This window comes from Capra hircus, chromosome 8, assembly GCF_001704415.2.
Source record: "Capra hircus breed San Clemente chromosome 8, ASM170441v1, whole genome shotgun sequence".
NCBI lineage: Eukaryota > Metazoa > Chordata > Mammalia > Artiodactyla > Bovidae > Capra > Capra hircus.
In genome coordinates this window covers 54,478,817-54,497,404 of record NC_030815.1, presented here as the reverse complement: position 1 = coordinate 54,497,404, position 18,588 = coordinate 54,478,817, and positions in this window count along the sequence as shown.

Sequence of the window (18,588 nt, the reverse complement as noted above, 5' to 3'; positions counted from 1 at the left end):
AAATAAATGCCTACCCCAAGAAACTAGGAAAATCTAAATAAATAACCTAAATTTTACACCTTAAGGAACTAGAAAAATAAGAACAAATAAAGCTCAAAATTGGTAAAAGAAAAGACAAAAAAGGTTGAAGTGACTTAGCAGCAGCAGCAGCAATAAATTAAATAGAGGCTAAAAAGATAACAGAAAAGATCAATAAATTAATTTTTTTGAAAGGATAAGCAAAACTGATAAATCTTTCACTAGACTCACCAAGGAAACAAAGAAAGAACTCAAAAAAAAAAAAAAAAGAGGAGATATTGCAACTGATTACCACAGAAATACAGAGAATCATAAAAGATTACTATGAACAATTATACATCAACAAATTTGATAAGCTAGAAGAAATAAATTCCTAGGAAAATGCAACCTTCCATAATTGATTCAAGAAGAAATAGAAAATCTGAACAGAACAGTTACTAGTAAGCAGATTGGATCAGTAATCAAAAGCCACCTAACAAACAAAGTCCAGGACCAGATGGCTTCACTGGCAAATAGCAAACATTCAAAGAACTAATACTAATCCTTTCAAACTCTGCCCCTGCAAAAAGAAGATGGACTGCTTCCAAATACATTTCACAAGGCCAATATTACCCTGATATCAAAAACAGACAAGGATGTCACTAGAAAGGAAAATGACAGACCTACCAATATCCTCAATGAACACAGGTACAAAAATTCTCTACAAAATTCTCTAGAAAATCAAATTCAATAATACATTAAAAGATCATACATCATGATCAAGTTGCATTTATGCTTGGGATGGAAGGATGGCTCAATATCTATAAATCAATGTGATCACCAAATTAATAAAATGGAGGATAAAGATAATATAATCACCTCAATAGATAAAGAAAAAGCACTGGACAATATTCAACATCGATTTATGATAAAAACTCTCAGCAAAGTCGGTATAGAGGGAATGGACCTAAACATAAGAAAAGCCATACATGACAAGCTTCAAACTAGCATCATTCTCAGTGGTGAGAAGTGGGAAGTTTTTCCTCTAAGAAAAGCAACAAAACAAGATTGCTTACTTTCACCACTTTTATTCAACATAATATTAGAAGCCCTAGCTAAGGTAATTAGGGAAGAAAATGAAATAAAAGGAATCCAAAGTGGAAAGGAAGAAGTTGAACTGTCACTATTGGCAGTTGACATAATATTATATATAAAAAATTATAAAGACTTCACCAAAAACTGTTAGAACTAATAAAATAATTCAGTAAAGTTGCAGGATACAAAATCAGTATGCAAAAATCTGTTCTATTTCTATACACAATTTTTTAAAATTATCAGAAAGAGAAATTAAGAAAAAAATGCATTTATAGGTACATCAGAAAGAATAGAATACTTAGGAATAAATTTAACCAGGGACATGAAATACCTTCACACCTAAAACTATAACCCATTATTGAAAGAAATTAAAGACAATACAAATAAATGGATAGTCCATACTCATGGTATAGAAGAATTAATATTGTAAAATGACTATACTACCCAAAGCAATCTACAGATGAATGCAATCCCTATCAAAATTCCAATAACCTTTTTCACAAAACTAGAACAAACAATATTAAAATTTATATGGACCCACAAACGACCACAAATAGCCAAAATGATCTTGAGAAAGAGGAACTAAGTTGGAAGCATCACACTTCCTGATTTCAAACTATACTACAAAATTTTAGTAAACAGTATAGTTTTGGCACAAAAACAGACACAAAGATTAATGGAACGAAGAGAGAGTTTAGGGGAAAAAAGCCCCACACATACACAGTCAAATGATGTACAATAAAAGAGTCAAGAATAAACAATGGGTAAGTTCTCTTCAACAAATGGTGTTGGGAAAACTGAAAAGCCACATGCCAAAGAATGAAACTCAACCACAATCATATATTATATACCAAAATTAACTCTAAATGTAGTAAACCCTTGAACATAACACCAGAAAACACAAAACCCTTGGAAGAATACACAGGTAGTAAGCTTTTTGATATAGATCTTAGCAATACTTTTTTAATCTGACATAAAAACAAAAGTAGTAGAAGAAAAAATAAACAAGTGAGTAAACATCAAACTAAAAAGCTTTTGCACAGCAAAGGAAACCATCAACAAAATGAAAAGTCAACCTACAAAATGAGAGAAAATATTTGCAAGCCATATATCTGATGAAGTTAATACCTTCCCCCATATATTAAGAACTCATGCAACTCAACAGGAAATAATCTGATTTAAAAATTGGCAGAGGATCTGAACAGATATTTTTCCAAAGACACGCAGCTACGCAACAGGTACAAGAAAAAATGCTTAACATCTTTAACTATCAGGGAAATGAAAATCAAAACCACAATGACATATCACTTCACTTTTGCTAAAATTATTACCAAAAACACACACAAAAAAAATAACTAAGTATTGGTTGGTAAGTATGTGAATAAAATGGAACTCTTATACAATGTTGGCAGGTATTTAAATTGGAACAGCCAGTATGGAAAACAGTATGAAAGTTTCTCAAAAAAAGAAAAATAGAACTATCACAACACAAGAGAAGATTCTACACATGGACATCACCAGATGGTCAACACTGAAATCAGATTGATTATATTTTTTGCAGCCAAAGATGGAAATGCTCTATACAGTCAGCAAAAACAAGACCAGGAGCTGACTGGTGCTCGGATCATAAACTCCTTATTGCCAAATACAGACTGAAATTTAAGAAAGTGGAGAAAACCACTAGACCATTCAGATATTACCTAAATCAAATCCATTATGACTATACAGTGGAAGTGAGAAATAGATTTAATGAACTAGATCTGATAGACAGAGTGCCTGATGAACTATGGATGGAAGTTTGTGACACTGTACAGGAGGCAGTGATCAAGACCATCCCCAAGAAAAAGAAATGCAAAAAAGCAAAATGGGTGTTTGAGGAGGCCTTACAGATAGCTGTGAAAAGAAGGGAAGCAAAAGGCAAAAGAGAAAAGGAAAGATACCCATTTTAATACAGAGTTCCAAAGAATAGCAAGGAGAGATAAGAAAGCCTTCCTCAGTGATCAATGCAAAGAAATAGAGGAAAACAAGAGAATGGGAAATACTAGAGATCTCTTCAAGAAAATTAGAGATACCAAGGAAATATTTCATGCAAAGATGGGCTCAATAAAGGACAGAAATGGTAGGGACCTAACAGAAGCAGAAGAAATTAAAGACGTGGTAAGAATAAACAGAACTGTATAAAAAAGATCTTTACAACCAAGATAATCAAGATGGTGTGATACTCACCTAGAGCCAGACATCCTGGAATGTGAACTCAAGTGGGCCTTAGGAAGCATCACTATGAACAAATCTAGTGGAGGTTATGGAATTCCATTGGAGCTATTACAAATCCTGAAAGATGATGTTGTGAAAGTGCTGCACTCAATATGCCAGCAAATTTGAAAAACTCAGCAGTGGCCACAAGACTGGAAAAGGGCAGTTTTCATTCCAATCCCAAAGAAAGGCAATGCCAAAGAATGCTCAAACTACTGCACAAATGCACTCATCTCACACACTAGTAAAGTAATGCTCAAAATTCTCCAAGCCAGGCTTCAGCAATATGTGAACCATGAATTTCCTGCTGTTCAAGCTAGTTTTAGAAAAGTCAGAGGAACCAGAGATCAAATTCCCAACATCTGCTGGATCATGGAAAAAGCAAGAGAATTCCAGAAAAACATCTATTTCTGCTTTATTGACTATGCCAAAGCCTTTGACTGTGTGGATCATAATAAACTGTGGAAAATTCTGAAAGAGATGGGAATATCAGACCACCTGATCTGCCTCTTGAGAAACATGTATGCAGGTCAGGAAGCAACAGTTAGAACCGGACATGGAACAACAGACTGGTTCCAAATAGGAAAAGGAGTACATCAAGGCTATATATTGTCACCCTGCTTATTTAACTTATACGCAGAATACATCATGAGAAACGCTGGACTGGAGGAAGCACAAGCTGGAATCAAGATTGCTGGGAGAAATATCAATAACCTCAGATATGCAGATGACACCACTCTTATGGCAGAAAGTGAAGAGGAACTAAAGAGCCTCTTGATGAAAGTGAAAGAGGAGAGTGAAAAAGTTGGCTTAAGGCTCAACATTCAGAAAACGAAGATCATGGCATCTGGTCCCATCACTTCATGGCAAACAGATGGGGAAACAGTGGGAACAGTGTCAGACTTTATTTTCTTGGGCTCCAAAATCAGTGCAGATGGTGATTGCAGCCATGAAATTAAAAGACACTTACTCCTTGGAAGGAAAGTTATGACCAACCTAGATAGCACATTCAAAAGCAGAGACATTACTTTGCCAGCAAAGGTCCGTCTAGTCAAGGCTATGGTTTTTCCAGTAGTCATGTATGGATGTGAGAGTTGGACTGTGAAGAAAGCTGAGTGCCGAAGAATTGATGCTTTTGAACTGTGGTGTTGGAGAAGACTCTTGAGAGTCCCTTGGACTGCAAGGAGATCCAACCAGTCCATCCTAAAGGAGATCAGTCCTGGGTGTTCACTGGAAGGACTGATGTTGAAACTGAAACTCCAATCCTTTGGCCACCTGATGCTAAGAGCTGACTCATTTGAAAAGACCCTGATGCTGAGAAAGATTGAGAGCAGGAAGAGAAGGGGATGGCAGAGGATGAGATAGTTGGATGGCATCACTGACCTGTTGATCATGGGTTTGGGTGGACTCTAGGAGTTGGTGATGGAGAGGGAGGCCTGATGTGCTGCAGTTCATGAGGTCGCAAAGAGTTGGACACGACTGAGTGACTGAACTGAACCTAACTGATGATCTAGCAATTCCACTTCTGGGTATTTATCTGAAGAAAATGAAAACAATAACTCACGGAGAAACATACTCCCAGTTCATTGCAGTGCTATTTACAATGGGCAGTATACAGAAACAATCTAAGTGTCCACTGATGGATGAATGGATAAAGAAATTGTGGTATGTACATATATATAGTGGAATAGTATTCAGCCATTAAAGAGAATGAAATTTTGCCATTTGCAACAACATGGATAGAACTTGAGGGCATTATGCTAAGTTAAGTAAGCCAGACAGAGAAAGACAAATACTATGTGATCTCATTTATAACTGGAATGTAAAATAACAAAAATGAAAACTATAACAAAAACAAGTTCTTAGAGAACAGACTGATATTTGACATTGGTGGTGGGTGGAAGGTGACGTGAGAGAAATGAGTGAAGGGGTTAAAATGGACAAACTTGTAGTATCAGATAAGTAAGTCATGGGAATGTGATACACATCATGGTGACTACAGTTAATACTTCTGCTGCTGCTAAGTCACTTCAGTCGTGTCCGACTCTGTGCGACCCCATAGACGGCAGCCCACCAGGCTCCCCAGTCCCTGGGATTCTCCAGGCAAGAACACTGGAGTGGGTTGCCATTTCCTTCCCCAATACATGAAAGTGAAAAGTGAAAGTGAAGTCGCTCAGTCGTGTCCAACTCTTAGCGACCCCATGGACTGAAGTCCGCCAGGCTCCTCTGTCCATTGCATTTTCCAGGCAAAAGAGTACTGGAGTGGGGTGCCATTGCCTTCTCCAGTTAATAACACAGTTATTGCCTATTTGAAAGCTACCAAGAGAGTAGACCTTCAAGTTCTCATTGTAATAAAAAAGAAAATTGTATCTATGTAAAGTGATGGATGTTAACTAGATTTTGTGGTGATTATTTCACAGTATATATAAATATTGAATCATTATATTATACACCTGAAATTGATATAATGCTATGTACCCTTTATTCCTCAATAATAAAAATGCAAAATAAAAATCTTAAGCAGTTTGGAAAAGGCAAAAAAGACCAAAAAAGTATTTATATTTAAGAGTTGATTATTTTATCAGGGAAAAGTTACCAATTTAAAATTCTAAGCAAAAGAAATATGAATAGCAAGCTTCGAATGAGGATGGTAACCCAAGTTCTGTAGAATGAGACTATTTTGAGCAGCAGGCCCTGCTGTGAGGTGAGGTGGTCTGGAGTAGTCATATGAATTCAAGAAGACTTTGGGTATCTCTGGACCAAATGCAGATGGAACCCATTATTCTAGTAGTTAAGGGAACCATTGAAAGTGAAAGTGAAAGTCGCTCAGTTGTGTTTGACTCTTCACAACCCCCATGGACTAGACAGTCCACGGAATTCTCCAGGCCAGAAAACTGGAGTGAGTAGCCTTTCTCCAGGGGATCTTCCCAACACAGGCATCAAACCCAGGTCTCGCACTTTGCAGGCGGATACTTTGCCAACTTAGCAAGCAGGAAAGCCAAACAATACTGGCATGGGTAGCTTATCCCTTCCTCAGCCGCTCTTCCTGACCCAGCAATCGAACCAGGGTCTCCTGCTTTGTAGGCAGCTTCTTTACCAGCTAAGCTACCAGGGAAGCCTATTAAATGATAACAAAATTGTTTCAGTTTTGTTTTCCAGGAATGTTTTCTGCCTGTAATAAAATAGGCATAATGAAAGCAATAAAATCTTGGAACACAGGTTCTTTATAGTTTACTAAGACTTTACTATTCAAACTGTAGTCCACAACCAAGCAATGCCTGGGAGCTCATAAGAAATGCAGAGTCCCAGGCCCCACTTCAGACCTTCTAAATCATACACATATGTACATTGGTGATTCATATGCCCATTAAAAATGGTAAAGCCCTAGTCTTTTTCCAATAGTAATGGCCAGTGGGACTTCCAAGTCAATGACAGTTAACTTGAATTAGAAGTGTTTTTATCAGATTGTGAAAAAAATATATGCTCATTGTAAAAACAACAACAAAAACACAAAAATACTGCAAAATGTCACAAAATTATGAAGTGAAAATCACCTGGAGAGCTGTCACCAGATAAACAGTCACCATTTGATGCGGATCTTTCCAGCCACTTTCTATATGTACTACAAATTAAAAATAAGGTAATCTATATGTGCTGGAAGACATCCTTCCATGTCAATTAATAAATCTCTAACCCATCATTTTAATTTTCAAGTATTATCCTATTTAGTACAGTGAAATGTATTTCAAAAATCTCTTATTTCTGGACAAAGAATTTACATATACTATTTCTTTAAAATAAATTCCCAAAGTAAAATTTCAGAGTCAAATGTTAGACACATTTAAATCTTTATATGCTCTGCAAGACAGCCTTCCAAAAATGTGAGTTGTATCAATTTCTGCAATCTTTGTCAGTCTGATAGCGAGATAACTGTATCTTATTGTTGTCAAATGCCTTTAAATCATATTCTAAATTTAAGTGCTATAGAGGTGTCTTCATTATGTGTTTTCAATATTAATTAAAAACATAATAGTGTTCAATAATTCATATTCTTTATATTTTCTCATTAAGTAATATTTAACTGTGTACCTATTCAGAAAATTGGTAACTTGAAAGATAAAACCATAGGATTTGATTCAGTCTAGATTTTCCAAAATGAAAAGTTTGATTATTAAGTTATCATATCACTCTCAGTTCTTTCTACCTATGTGTACCTTTCAAGTTTTCTTTGTGAATATCTCTTTCCATGCCCACTAGTTAGTTATATGCAATTCTATCCCCCAAATAGATTTAGCATTTGTGTTCTCACTCTAGGTTGAATACCTTCCAGGTCATTGCGTTATCTACATGTTGACAGTATCTGCATCTCTAGCCCAGATTGGAATAGTCCTCCTAGCTCTATTTCTTAGTTAGCAACAATCTTCTCTATATTTTAACACTATAAAATTTTTTTCAAGACCCAGCACAAAGATCACTACTTCTTGAAACTCTGCCTGAGCACCTGGCAGATTCTTTGATTCCACTCTGCATTGCCCAGGTCTCCATCACTGCCTCATTGCAGAGTATGACTGTGCATGAGCAGGTAATCGTTGAGTCATGTGCCCTCTTTGGAAAAGGCAATGGCACCCCACTCCAGTACTCTTGCCTGGAAAATCCCATGGATGGAGGAGCCTGGTGGGCTGCAGTCCATGGGGTCGTGAAAAGTTGGACACAACTGAGAGACTTTACTTTCACTTTTCACTTTCATGCATTGGAGAAGAAAATGTCAACCCACTCCAGTGTTCTTGCCTGGAGAATCCTGGGGATGGGGGAGCCCGATAGGCTGCCATCTATGGGGTCATGCAGAGTCAGACACGACTGAAGCGACTTAACAGCAGCAGCAGTGCCCTCTTCTAATGGGCAGAGCTTATTTTCCCACCTCATGTCTTCTCGAGTACCAACACTAAACCTGGCACAAAGTAAATAATCCAAACCACTGATGAGCAATCTATAAATGAAGCTAGAAACTGCTTCCTAGTCACCCTCACTCCAAGTTAACAAGAAAAAAACTGAGGCCAAACAAATTATACAAACGAAAGAAAGAACAAAACTCTGGGTAAAAACATTTTAGAACATTTAGAAAAAAAAAACATATTATTTGCTAACTAAATAATTTTCTTAATGAAAGTCCTTAATTTCTGATAAAGAATATAAATGGAGAACATATTTTCAGAGAATAGAAGAATGCCAAAATTTTCTACCTATAGTTCCCCATAGCTAAGGCTGAGTAAAATCAAGCATTTTTCTTTTCTTTCTTTTCTTCCATTTTTCAAAAACAGCAACCATTATTTAAAATTTTCTGCCTATCACTCAATGAAACAGAGACAGTTGTTCATTCTGAGTTAGGTTTTTGCTTATCTGACCAGCAGGGTCAAGATAATAAATCACTCAACCCCTAGGAAATAAAGAAATGCTTAATGCATTTGTGCAGTTACCAAAGAGGGGGCAGAGAAAGAAAAAAACTCTCAGGATTCAATTCATTTTCAAACACTGCACAGTACTTACAAAAAGGCTGCATGAAGATCATATATAGGTGAAGCAGATGGAAGGGAAACAAACCAGAGAAGTAGCATTTCCACTGGAGAAAAATATATGGTCCATTTTTCAAATATCCCACAAGAAGAACCTTGTCTTTTATCCTTCCTGTAAACAAATGCTGTACATTCTGCCCAACCCCATCAGAAACTCTCTGGCAGTGGGCTGGTAGCACCTTTTGCTTAACTAGTTGCTCAGAGAGCAGTAAAGAATCTGCCTGCAATGCAGGAGATACAGATTCGATCCCTGAGTTGGGAATATCTCTTGGAGAAGGAAATGGCAACCCACTCCAGTATTCTTGCCAGGGAAATCCCATGGACAGAGGAGCCCAATGGGCTCCAGTTCAGAGGGTTGGAGTTGGACACAGCTTAGCGGCCAAACCACTCTCACCACCCTTTGCACTTATGATGGTTGTTGCTGATCAACCTGAAGACAACCAATAACAACCCCAGGCATCTCTTACAGGCTTTTCTTGATGCAGAAGCCATAAGCAGCAGGCCAAAGGTCCACTGCTCTGCTATGGAGCACCAGGTGGGATGTGGGGGAGTTTAGGAAAGGACAACACAGTTCTAGCAACACTCATATCACTATTCTAATTTGACAAAGGCCAGAAAATGCACTAGGCTTTGCTGCCAAGAGTCCTTCAAGAAAAGAACTAAGGTAAAGCTATTGAATAATTTAAAGTTTCTTATCTGAGGTGAGGGAAGAACTGCTTCACTGAGTACTCATCACACAGAACAACCTACATTGTAATATTGCTTAAGTATCAGAGTATAAGGAGAAGGCAAAGGCACCCCACTCCAGTATTCTTGCCTGGAAAATCCCATGGACGGGGGAACCTGGTAGGCTGCAGTCCACGGGGTCGCGAACAGTCGGACACGACTGAGCTACTTCACTTTCACTTTTCATTTTCATGCATTGGAGAAGGAAATGGCAGCCCACTCCAGTGTTCTTGCCTGGAGAATCCCAGGGACAGGGGAGCCTGGTGGGCTGCCATCTATGGGGTCGCACAGAGTCAGACACGACTGAAGTGACTTAGCTGTAGCAGCATCAGAGTATAAATTGTCCAAAAAACTTAGAAATACAGCTGACACTTTCAAGAAAATATTTACTCTGAATGAGAGTAAAATAGTTTTCCCTGCCCTACTCCAGACCTGCTGTGTGATCTTAAGCAAAACACTTAACACTTCTGTGTCTCAGGTAGCCTGTCTGGGGAAAATAGCTTTTGTCTCAGCTTCAGCCTAAGAACTAGTGAGGATTTCCCACTCCAGAATCAAAGAGGTTACACACAAGATACAAATTATACATTATAGCAAGGAAACATATGCGAAGCTCCTAGCATTGTGCCTGGAACAGTTATTCAATAAGTATTATTTACATCCCCTTTCTTCACCAGAGAAAATTAAACATCTTTTGTGTTCAGTTAAGACAAAATAAGTTAGAATAAAGTTAAGAATTTTCCCTCCAAAGACATGATATCATTCTTCCTCTCATTTTTACCTTTTTCTAATATATATCTGTGCACATGCAACACTCATCACTATAGAAATAATTAAAGGATTGATGTATGCACCTACATGTGGAGATTAGCAGTGTATTATAGAGGAGCCTATTTTGAAGTCATGTTAGAAATTCTGTCACCTCTGAGCAGGAACTTCAGATGGAAGACCCAGAATTACCCTACGTGGTAGGACTTGGGTCTAGGTATGCTGCAGTTTTGCCTCAGCTTGCCTGACATCCAAGCATATGACAACATTTTTGCTTCTTTTACAAGATTTCCTGGAGCTTGCACTCCCTTCATGATCTTGGCAGAGATTTTGCTGCTGAAATAACATACAGAATCCTCACCAAAACCGTGTGCTGCTGAAATGCCAGAAAACTGCCGGCGTGGGCAAGATCTGAGAGTGACAGTCACCACCTCCTACCTGGCCAACCTTGTCTTCCCATAGTTTCCCAAAGTGTTCTTGGAGGGAGTGTTATTTTTCCCCCTAAAGTAGAAATGCTTCTTCAATTCCCTGAATTATTTCTAGAATATTTTCTTACCTTCTATCTATGAGCAATGTCTATAAATGACCTTGCTCAAAAATGGACTGGTTTCAGAAAAATTCTTATAGACTATCCCATCCAAATCAGAAACCCTGAATGTAACTTACTTTCATGTCTTCAATGTTAAGATTAAAATGCCCCTCATACTAATGTTAACCAAGTGCTTTCAGTCTTTGAAATCCAGGACCAAAAGATTGCCTGATCTATTCAGCCAACATTAATTTCACCTTAAGAACAGGAAGTTGAGTCTTTTTTACTTTTCACTAACATCAGTCAGTATTAGTGGTGGCACCAGTGATAAAGAACTTGCCTGGCAACGCAGGAGACATAAGAGAAGCAGGTTTGATCCCTGGGTCGGGAAGATCTCCTCAAGGAGGGCATGGCAACCTCCTCCAGTATTCTTGCCTGGAGAATCCCTAGACAGAGGAGCCTGGTGGGCTACAGTCCATAGGGTCACAAAGAGTCAGACACAACTGAAGTGACTTAGCATGCAACGTCAGTCAGCACATGAATGCCTGACCCATACTTAATAAACTCAAAACTTAACAGAATCATATTCCTTCTAAAGATATTGAATTAAGGTTTCCACCAGCAGATATTTACTAAGCACTTTCTATGTGCCCAAGGGCTGTTCTTAATGCTGGGGATCTGGCCATGTATATGACACTCTCTGCTTTTCAGGAAACTGCCATTTCGGTGAGCAGAGATAGACAATAAATCATAAATAAATAACACACCAGAGTGGTCTTTATTCCAGATGGGATCAGAGAAGGAATGACATGTGAGCAGATTCCTAAAAGGAACAAGAAAGCAAAACTTTAGATATCCAGGAAGAGGCATTCCAAGGAGAGATTCTGCAGCAGAAGCCAACTTAGCGTACTTCCCTGAAGCAAGAGGTCAGGGATCTAAAGCACAGTGAAGGGAGATCAGTGAGAGAGGGGGAAATCAGAGAAACACTCAGGGCCACAACATGCAGGGCCAGTAAGGCCACAACATGCAGGGCCAATAAGGGCCGCAACAGTGACTTTGAAAGAAATTCTGAGTGAGATGGGAAGAGAGGGCTCAGAAAAGAAGAATGAAACAATATGACATATATTCTTAAGGATAACCCCATCTGGTGTGTGGAAAACATATCTCAAAACTGAGAGTTGAATTAAAAAGAGCAGTTAAGGCATGTGCTTCATAGGAAAGTCCGGATGGAGGGGGTGAGAAACGATCACATTTGGAATGTGTTTCAATGTATTTCACATCCCACCAAATGTGGAATATGAAAAAAAAAAAGTGAGAAATTAAGAATGACCCCCCAAGAACCTTGGAAGATAGAATAGAGCTGCCTTTCACCAAGAAGTAGAGTAGGCTGGGATTGGGGCAGGAGAATCACAAGCTCAGGTTTGAGTATGTCATATCCGAGCTGCCTATTACAGATGTAAGTGGTTAGACACGTGAGAATGACATGCAGAGGAGATTTCCAGGTTGTAAAGGCAAACTGAATAGCACTTGTTGGCTCTGGAATGTATCATAATCCAACTATGCTGGCCAGCTATTTCTATAATAATGCTTTGTAACAAACCACTCCAAAACTAGATGGCCTACAACAAAAAACAGTTATTTTCCTGGTTTACAGGTCTGTAGGTTGGCAGGGAAGACTATCTCAGGCTGCAGTGTGGTTGTACTGGGTTAGGTTTTTATAGGTCTGTAGGTTGGCAGGGAAGACCATCTCAGGCTGCAATGTGGTTGTACTGGGTTAGGTTTAGCTTTGCTCTGAGTGTCTCATTCCTAGATTTATAGTGCAGGAGCCAAAGACAGATGGGGCATGCCCTTATCAAGATGATAACATGAACCAGAGACAGCCGGAGGAAACATATAATCCTTTTAAGGGTTTTTCACAGAACCAGGTACACTATCACTTCTGCCCATATTCTACTGCCCAGTGCAAGACACTTAGTGAAACCCAATATCAATGGGACAGGGTAGCATACTTGACATATAATCACAGGAAATACAAAATCACACAGCAAAGGATATGTATATTTCTAATACAGGGAAGGCCTAAAGAATTGGAACATGATCCAATTCACCTTTCAACTCATACTGTACCCTCAGCTACACCTACGGCTCATGACCAAAGACTTTTTTAAGATTCTGTAAACTCTCAACTCAAAGAGTTTCCTCAAATGTCTATTTTTGAAAATCATTTTACAAATATATTTGAGGCAATTATACGTGGATTTTTTCACTAACAGGAAAATAGGTTGGCATTTTCTAATAACATGGTACACATCATATTTTAAATGTCATTTCTTAAAAAAAAAATCTTGATCACTGCTTCTCAAACTATTGGGGAGGGGGGCAGCGGGGACAGACACTAATTCTTCAACAAACCAGAGACCTATATATCTATTTTTAAATACAGTAAAATTAATTGCTAAGTTTGACTTTTTCAAAAAGAAAAGTTATACAAATTTCAAGTGCATGTTTTTTGGAAAATACTTGGTCACATTGCTGTAAAAGCGTCTAAATAAATACTTATTCTTAATTTTTGCACCTACCTTGCTGAAGATAACAGCATATAGAACAGCATCAGCCCGTGGACCACACTTTGTAAAGCACTGTCCTAGATGATTCCATCATAACCAGGTCCCTTTCCCGCCAAATCTTATCATTACTGAATAATAGCAGTTTGAACACAAAACTAAGTTGCTAAAAATCTGAAATTGGATTCGACTTGTACCCAAGTTTACTCAACTACTAATTCAATTTGTTAGGTTTGTTTGGTCCCCAGGATTCCATGCTTCGCTTAATAAGTAAAAAAGGGGAAAAAAAAAAAATAGGGCTTTGTCAAATAGCCATACCCTACTTTGTGATTTTTACTATGTAGTTCTTGATTCTCATGGCAATGCCTTTTAGAATTTCCATCCATGCTGTACACACACAAATTACTAAAATCTCCTGGCCACATCCTGAGGCTACCTTAATTGACTGTTATCAAGCTGTGCTTTTTAAATGTTCCAGCATTTGATCTTTTTAAAATGCTTCTGAGATTTAACTGGTGTCAAACTGGCTGGGCTAATTTCCTGCGATGTCTTTAGATCCTTTTTTAAAAGTAATTGAGTGTTGAATTAGGGCTTTTTCTTTCTTTCTTGAGGGATCAGTACTAAATTTAGTTAAGTTCTGACCAACAAAAACTAAAAATTCTATTCTGTCCTATTAATTTCCTGCACCTTGACTTGCCATCTCTCCAGCTGTACACTACCCTAGAGTCCAGAAAAAAATTAAGCCATGCTTGTTGAGCCTTACTGAAAGGGGGCCGAGTGGACCTAGAGGCATCTCAGTTAAGTTCAGTTGCTGAGTCATGTCCGACTCTTTGCGACCCCGTGGACTGCAGCACACCAGGCCTCCCTGTCCATCACCAACTCCCAGAGTTTACCCAAAATCATGTCCCTTGAGTTGGTGATGCCATCCAGCCATCTCATCCTCTGTTGTCCCCTTCTCCTCTCACCTTAAATCTTTCCCAGCATCAGGGTCTTTTCAAAGGAGTCAGCTCTTTGCAACAGGTGGCCAAAGAATTGGAGTTTCAGCTTCAACATCAGTCCTTCCAATAAATATTCAGATTGATTTCCTTTAGGATGGACTGGTTGGATCTCCTTGCAGTCCAAGGGACTCTCAAGAGTCTTCTCCAACACCACAGTTCAAAAGCATCAATTCTTCTGTGCTCAGCTTTCTTTATAGTCCAACTCTCACATCCATACATGACTACTGGAAAAACCATAGCCTTGACTAGATGGACCTTTGTTGGCAAAGTAATGTCTCTGCTTTTTAATATGCTGTCTAGGTTGGTCATAACTTTTCTTCCAAGGAGTAAGAAACTTTTTATTTCATGGCTGCAATCACCACCTGAAGTGATTTTGGAGCCCAAAATAATAAAGTCTGCCACCGTTTCCACTGTTTCTCCATCTATTTGCCATGAAGTGATGGGACTGGATGCCATGATCTTCGTTTTCTGAATGTTGAGCTTTAAGCCAACTTTTTCACTCTCCACTTTCACTTTCATCAAGAGGCTCTTTAGTTCCTCTTCACTTTCTGCCCTAAGGGTGGTGTCATCTGCATATCTGAGGTTACTGATATTTCTCCTGGCAATCTTGATTCCAGCTTGTGCTTCTTCCAGCCCAGTGTTTCTCATTTTGTACTCCTCAAGAGGCATCTAGATGACACAAATATCAGATTTGAAAATGGGATTTGCTGAATCTTGCCTGAATAAAGAACAGCATCCAGGAGTCCTTCACGTGGTAAAAGAGCAGTGAGATTAATATTAATGATGAAACAATAACACCTTTCCAGAAATGTTCTCAGAAGAACATGGACAATGCGCATCCAACATACCATCATCAACTGAGCCATTTGGACCCTATACTGCTGAGGCAACACTAAGAAGTACTCAAGAGTTGAGGCAAATTTCTCAACTGATCCTAAGTTTTTATTGTTGTTGTTGTTACTATTATTATAATCATCATCATAGTTGCTAATTTAAAGTCAAATAAAACTCATAAATATTGAATCATTTCTATTATCTCTTGGAAATTCTTTCTTCTGAAATGGTAATGAATAGCCTAAACTCAGCTTCTTTGGAGCAAGAAACTGTTTATTTGAGATCACATTTATGCAATGCCAACATATCAATTGCTTACTCAAAGATATTGAAGAAAACATAAAATCAGTCTGCAGCTGAGCCAAACTGTCCAGTCAATTCAGACAAAAGAGTCCATCCTATAAACAATGGCAACACAACCTTTATAACATGATGTTGTCATTCATTATACTACTCTTGCTGCCTCATTCAGGGCAATATCTAATTTACATTTTCTCTCCCAGAGAACCTTGCATTAACAGGAGCACAGGTAAATTCTAAACAAATTATTTAAAAATTCATTTGCCTTTTTAAAAGATGTTTAAAATATTTAACCAAAATAGTGCACTTGTAGTTAGAAATCACCTTAAGAAAATATTTAGACATTTTGTAGAATCAAAATGCTAAGTAGTTATATTCAGTTCTTGGCTTTACATGGAATGATAACAATTGCAAACATCAACTCCTCCATCTTAGCTTAGTCAGATTTGCCTCAGAGACTAGGCAAAGAGACTAAGGCTTTCCTCCTCATCTGCCTCATCACTCAAATTTTCTAGCTCCTAACACAAGGAAGACGTGCTAAACTCTATGGATCCCTTACATTTAGATGAACCAGGAAATGCTGGTTTATAAACTCTGCTCCATATTGTTTTGTGTTAGATATCACAGAGAAACTCAGAAAAACTGATACACCATATTTTAAAGTATAATTTTACAACCTGAATAAAATATTAGGTAAAAAAAGAGCAGACTACACTCAAAATATAAAATAGAAACAATAACCAAATTTTGTTGTGATGGCACTATATGTTTACATATATATAAGTTGAGACCGCTCAGTTCAGTTCAATCACTCAGTCATGTCCGACTCTTTGGAACCCTATAAACCACAGCATGCCAGGCCTCCCTGTCCAACACAAACTCCTAGAGTTTACTCAAACTCATGTCCATTGAGTCAGTGATGCCATCGAACCATCTTATCCTCTATCAACCCCATTTTCTCCAGCTTTCAGTCTTTCCCAGCATCAGGGTCTTTTCCAGTGAGTCAGTTCTTCACATCAGGTAGCCAAGGACTAGAGTTTCAGCTTTAGCATCAGTCCTTCCAAAGGAACTCAGGACTGATTTCCTTTAGGATGGACTGGTTGGATCTCCTTGTAGTCCAAGGGACTCTCAAGAGTCTTCTTCAACACCACAGTTCCAAAGCATCAATTCTTCAGTGCTCAGTTTTCTTTATAGTCCAACTCTCACATCCATACATCAGTTCAGTTCAGTCACAGTCGTGTCTGACTCTTTGCGACCCCATGGACCGCAGCACGCCAAGCCTCCCTGTCCATCACCAACTCCCAGAGTTTACTCAAACTCATGTCCATTGAGTCGGTAATGCCATCCAACTATCTCATCCTCTCATTCCCTTCTCCTCCAACCTTCAGTCTTTCCCAGCATCAGGGTCTTTTCAAAGGAGTCAGTTCTTTGCATCAGGTGGCTAAAGGATTGAATCTTTAGCTTCAGCAACAGTCCTTCCAATGAATATCTAGGACTGATTTCTTTTAGGATGGACTGGTTCCAACCAGTCTCCTTGTAGTCCAGGGGATAGTCCAGGGGATTCTCAAGAGTCTTCTCCAACACCACACTTCAAAAGCATCAGTTCTTCAGTGCTCAGCTTTCTTTATAGTCCAACTCTCACATCCATACATGACTACTGTAAAAACCATAGCTTTGACTAGATGGACCTTTGTTGGCAAAGTAATGTCTCTGCTTTTCAATATGCAGACCTCTACTAACAGAACATATTAATGGAAGCAACTATAGATCTTTTCTCAAGAAAAGATCCCAGTAAGTCTAAGAATGTTACTGTATTAGTCTACCCAGGTTATAATTACAGAATACCACAGACTTGGTGGCTTAATCAACAGAAATACATTTTCTCACAATCTTGCAGGCTAGAAATCCAAGACCAAAGTGTCATCAGTGATGGCTTGTAGTGAGACCTCTAGCTGACTTTACATGGTCACCTTCTATGACCTATTCTCTGTGAGCACAAGGAAAGAGAGATCTATTGTGCTTCTTGCTCTTCTAGTAAGGATACCAGTCATACCTAATTCAGGCTCCATCCTGATAACCGCATCTAATGTTACCTCCCTAAAGCCCCTATCTCCAAATACAGTTACACTGGGATATTATTGACTGAGTTGTGCCCCTTCCACACAAACTGCATATGTATTCATACCAATAAGCTAAGCTAAGTCACTTCAGTCATGTCTGACTCTGTGTGACCCCCTAGACGACAGCCCACCAGGCTCTGCTGTCCATGGGATTCTCCAGGTGAAAACACAAGAGTGGGTTGCCATTTCCCTCTCCAATGCATGAAAGTGAAAAGTGAAAGTGAAGTCGCTCAGTCGTGTCTGACCCTCAGCGACCCCATGGACTGCAGCCCACCAGGCTCCTCCGTCCATGGGATTTTCCAGGCAAGGGTACTGGAGTGGGGTGCCATTGCCTTCTCCATTCATACCCATAACATTTGTAAATCTCAAAATGTAAAAACAATCAGCATATTTAACAAATGACATTAAGAAAACTGTTTTAGTCCACATCAAATTCTAAACAAATTAAAATTAAATCACAGGAAAGAAGGAATAGTATTTATCACAACTAAGGTAATTAAAATAAAAGGATAAATTAGAAAAGACAAAATGGGTAAGATTAAGAACATTAAAACATCTGTGTAATAAAAAAAAGCAGCAACATTTAAATAAAAAGGAAAGTAACAGATAGGTGGAAGTGTCACAAATAGGAAAAGAGATAGCAAAAGAATAGAGAGAAATGTATTTTTATATATTATATACTGATATACAATGTATAAAGACCAATAAATTATTTAAGTTGCTTAGATTTCATTAGAGAAATACTTATGAAAATAAAATATGAGATATCATACATGAAAAAAATGTATCCCATTTGTCAAAAAAAAAAGAAAAAGTCATAATAAATAACATTTCTAC